The sequence below is a fragment of the Rutidosis leptorrhynchoides genome, chromosome 2, assembly GCF_046630445.1.
Source record: "Rutidosis leptorrhynchoides isolate AG116_Rl617_1_P2 chromosome 2, CSIRO_AGI_Rlap_v1, whole genome shotgun sequence".
Classification (NCBI taxonomy): domain Eukaryota; kingdom Viridiplantae; phylum Streptophyta; class Magnoliopsida; order Asterales; family Asteraceae; genus Rutidosis; species Rutidosis leptorrhynchoides.
In genome coordinates this window covers 299,245,164-299,250,382 of record NC_092334.1, presented here as the reverse complement: position 1 = coordinate 299,250,382, position 5,219 = coordinate 299,245,164, and the positions used below count along the sequence as shown (strand labels likewise).

Below are 5,219 nucleotides of genomic sequence, written 5' to 3'. Positions count from 1 at the left end.
AGACACATGCTACTTTTAATATTTACAATTTAGACACAAGTACCAACTATTAAACTGTGTTATACCTGGCTATGTCCTGCAAGTCCCCACTGTGATATTTTTAATTGCTTTTACATAACGCATTCTTAATTATTGAGGGTAGGCCTATCGGGAGTAACGTCCCCGATACATTTGACCAAGTCATTGTATTACTTAATAATGATTCAAACGGGCAAGGACAGTACAACTTGTCACGTGGCAAACTTTGAACTGTTTAGTCTAAATATCACAAACTTAGCACTACTTTTAGATCCCTGCGAGATCTACTTTTATAAATAAAAATCTTGTGGTCTAAACAACGGTCAACTATTTTGTTAAACCTATGAACTTCACTCAACTTTTTTGGTTGACAATTTAGCATGTTTTGTCTCAGGTTACGATTGATCAGCTTACTCTTATCTATGTGATGCTACTTGAACTCTAGGACTTGAAGAAAGAGTCACATTTATTATTTATGCATTTATTTACATTTCAATTCTTGTAACGACATTCTATTTCATTCCGCTGCGTACTCAATAAAGTTTGTTTTTATCATATAGTGTCGTTCTCATTATATAATATGTTGGTATTTTTGATATTAATGTCACATTCACCCAGGCCCTAATTGGGGGTGTGATAGAATCCCTCAAGTTTTTAATTCGACTTTTTATCTGTTTCTTTCATACACTTAATCTCCTTACTTACAATTAATTATTCATGATCAAATCTAAGAAATTGCATCAATTTAAATTTTAAATAAGTGCTAAAACAAAAACGCATTTGTTGAAACAAAAAAAAAATTATAACAAAGAAACTGGATCAGAAACCCATTTGTTCACTTCGATGATCAGATCCAAGAAATTGGAACAGAACCTCATTTGTTCATACTCGTATAGTCATCTTTATCATTTAAACCTCATGTGTAAAACAAATCAAAAAACTAACTCATACAATAATTATCAACCTTGAACGATGTAATCAAATTATAAATAAAATCATGAAAGCTTGAGATCAACTCAAAATACCATATTTGCAAAGTACTACTCTTTTTGCACCAAGTTTCAAGTTTTACGAACCACAATTTGGTCCAGTAATGAGTCGTTCCAATTTTGATTTCATCTTGTTTTTAAATTTATATCTATATATTTATAAAGTAGATAAATATAATTAAAAAATACGAAGTATATTAAATTAAATAAAAGTAAATATAATTATATTATAAGAATTGTTAAAGTAAATATAAATATAAGTGCTTACAAACTGTTATATTCTACATGTTTATTTACCTGCTTATTGACTAGGTTTAAATTACTAGATTAGTTTAATATAAACAAAAACCACTACAACTATCTGTTAAAAACCATTAACTATTTATACTTTGTCTTGACGAAACTGTTTCAATTCAATCGGCTTTTAAGAACGGCCCTAGTTCAACCTACCATTTGCTGACTCTTAGGATTAAGCATTAGTAGGCACTTAGGCCCCAGCAAAATATAAAAATAAATAAATAAATAAAACACCACCGGTGCGCGCTCCGAGCGCGACTCAACCTCCTCCGAATCACCAACGACTGGCGTCTAGAAAACAACGATAAAAAAGATGACTGCTAGCGCACATCAATTATTTAAGTTATTTTGTGTTTATTCAGATAAAAAACATAAGTGACTTATAAAACTGTTTACATTATCGAGTTACAAAATAAAATTTTATATTTGAACCTTCGGATACATCATATGTATATAGACACGAACTAGTAATGTTAGTGTATAATTTTTGTGTTGGTAATTTTAGTGTCATCGACCATTTTGTGCGATTGTGATTTACTTGACACAAGTTAATTTCGAATTAAGCTTTATTACAAGTTAGTAGAGAGCGTGGAGTGCACGCTTATTTAAATTAACTAGAGTTAATAAATTAAAAGGTTATGTTTATTAGTTGGTTTCTTTTGAGCAGAAGACACTAACTCTTTTTGATTGGTGCAAGTTTTCATGGAATCATGTAACTTTTCATGATATTATTTCACCAAAATGTATAATCGTTCATGGTTAATCTTTTTTGTTTTTTAAATGTATGACCATTCATGATATCTTTTGGTCAAGAGATTAACTTTTCATACTTTATATATAGAGAGTATTTGTCTCAAATTAAATTGACGAAATTTGAACATTCATAATATAGATTGGTTGGTCGTTTGGCAACCAAGTATCATGCTCATTTTATATAGCTTTTCAAGAAACTATAGTTAACCTGTTATTAACGAATTATGGAAGAATTTCGTGTACAGAGGAGTTCAAGTGGGTGCCTAGGGTCGTTAGGGTGATCTTTTTTCTATCTTGCGTGATGGCTATTTTAAGTTGATGAAGGCGGTGTACGATCAACAATGGATTGCAACCTATGTGGTGTTCGTTCCTTCAAGTGTGACCGTGTTAATTTTAAACATCTACGCACCACAAACTGAAGCGTTAAAGTGTTTAGTTTGAATCCAAATTTCGAATATGTTACACGATTGGAGTGGCCCTGCGTGTAATTTGGGCGACTTCAAATCAACTCGATTCCCTGAAGAATGTTTACGAGAAGCTCAAGATGAGTTATATATGCATTCTTGAGTTATATATGCATGGGTATCAAAGCGATGATGTTGTGTCGTTTAATTGGTCCGGCGACAATTTGGTTTATTTGGATTGCAAGAAACAGCGCATTTTTCGCTAACGAGTTTACATGTTGGTCAACTTAGTCAACAAAGTCAATAAAGTCAAATCAATTCGTTCGATTGGGAAACGAATGCGGAGTTTTGTTATTTTCATCAATTTCACTTATGGGATTCAAATCCGTGGGCATTTCTGTAAGCATTCAAGTCGTTAGCTTCTTCAAGTTTCTTTGCCGTTACTTATTTTTTTTGTTGTAATCGAATTAGTGAAAAAGTTGTAATTGGTATTTCTTTAAGCCTCTTATCCATGATTACAATGGACTAATAGTGAGCTTTTTTTGTAATGGGCTAAGCCACCTCTTTGTTGGCTAGCTTTGAATTGATTTTAATACAACTGTTTTTTGCCAAAAAATAATAATAATAATAATAAAATAATATAGAATAAGGCAATTTTGATTATATGGGAGTTGTCACTCCAATAAGGATTTCGTGTAACCAATATAGATGGTTGAAATATTTTATTGCGAAATTTATGTCACGATTCAAAGGTTTATCGATTTCACAACCCAATACCAACAAAGCAATAAAGTAGGTTCGTGATGATAAACCTTTGATGAATCATGAAAAGACATAAGTTGCATGCGTTGGTGGAAATAATCATGAAACTTCTTTTATGTAAAGATTAGAGAACAATCTTGGAAAGCATAAGATTGAAGAATAATTCATACGAGAGGAACGAGCGTACGAGTATATATTTTCTATCCATCTTGTTTAATTTTATGGCATGAATAACATCAATTTAGTTCCACTATAGTCTATAATATTCAATTATAATAAATGAACTGAAAAGAAAGTAATTTCACGATCAATAGCCGATTTATCCAGATTTCACAAACCCTATAAGCAAACATAAGTGGGCTTTAAGGAATAATATGGGTGTTTATGTCATCATTTTAGTTTGATCGATGAACTTAAAAATTACTAGGATTTTTTTTTTATTTTTATAGTATAATATTGATTCAATTTTTTTAAAGTAAGTTGTTGGCATCGAATACTCTCATTTTTTAACACGCACGCATGCGCTTTCGAATGGAAACATGAAATGCATTACAGGAATTCAAACCTTAAACCATCCCGAGGGCAGGCGAGTCAGACCTGAGTCATGAATACGGGTCGGTAAAACTTTCCGGAACAATCCGCTTTTAAGAAATAAATCTCACATATATTTTTAAAAGAGGAAACTCGAATTTGAGACCTCTACACCTCCATACCAATAAACAAGTGTAAAAGGATGAACCACTGAATCGTTCAATATGATTCTATTTTAAGTGATCATGAAAAACAAAAGGTTATAACCAATATCAATAATATCAATAATCATATCCAATGAACTTGAAACCCCCGTCACTTTTTTCACAATTTATCTATCTATGATTGTAATATATAAGAAATATTCATATTTTTTATGATTCAAAATCAGCAAGTACCAAACAAAACAAAGATAAAGAACCTGTTCTTGCTTAATTATGGTGTGATGGATACATTCTTGTAACTGCATGACTTCTGCTTCTTGGAAACATCTCAGAATTCAATTTTAAATCATCTCCAAAATCACAAGTCTTATCTTCATCGATTCTACCGATCGCCACACTTTGACTACGTGGCACAATTTGTGGGCCCATGCTTTGTTGTCGTCGTAAAAATTCAGGATCTGATCCAGTACCCAAACTTCTAGTAGAAGCAATCCTCATGAGCTCAACAAAATCGTCATCGGTCCTTGACGATGTGGTGCTATAGCTTCGTGGCATACCGGAGGCGTAAGTGTTGGTAGGCCCACCCATTCCGGTTGCACACGTGTACATGCTTGAGATGTATAAATCTCTGATCTTGCAAATTACTATTGATGGTGCCTTTAGAATTCTGATTACAATTGTTGCTTTTTTGGTCCTTTTTTGATGATCTATCTTTGGATGAGTTTTGAGGGTGTCCATGTTTTGTTCGTGGAATCAGTGATGACTGCCTGCATATAAATGGATTAAATATGTTGGATCAAAAGTCAACAAATTAATGAAAATTAGGGTGAATAATTTTGTGAGTTATGATGATCTCTTTCCGTATTATATATATATATATATATATATATATATATATATATATATATATATATATATATATATATATATATATATATATATATATATATATATAAGTGTTATGTTAAAGTGGCCAACCTGCTTCGCTTGTTTTTTCTTTTTTCTTTTTTTTGAAAAGCTAAAATATAGTATTAAACCACAAGAAGAGTACAACGTGCTTCGCTTGTTAGATATATACTACTAGGTTATACAACACATACGTTGCACGGTGGGTAAAAATAATCATACAAAATTAATAGATTTTTTAAAACAATTATTCTTTTGAATTTAAGAGCTCGTAGTGTTATCAAATTTTAAAAATTCTTCTGAGTTTAAGAACTCGTAGTGTTGATAAATGTTAAAAGTGGTTTTGAATGGTATTACTAACTTAATGCCTACAATTTTTTTTATATCTCATTAAT

At 31.5% G+C, this 5,219-nt stretch overlaps 1 long non-coding RNA gene across 1 annotated transcript; it reads right to left on the bottom strand.

Moving 5' to 3' along the window:
• Positions 1 to 4,012: 4,012 nt before the first annotated feature.
• LOC139891815 (uncharacterized) lies at positions 4,013 to 4,947 on the bottom strand. The gene is made up of 2 exons (XR_011773848.1): positions 4,897 to 4,947; positions 4,013 to 4,685 (listed from the first exon to the last, which is right to left on the bottom strand). It is a non-coding gene; the product is annotated as an uncharacterized lncRNA (long non-coding RNA).
• Between the last annotated feature and the right edge of the window lie 272 nt (positions 4,948 to 5,219).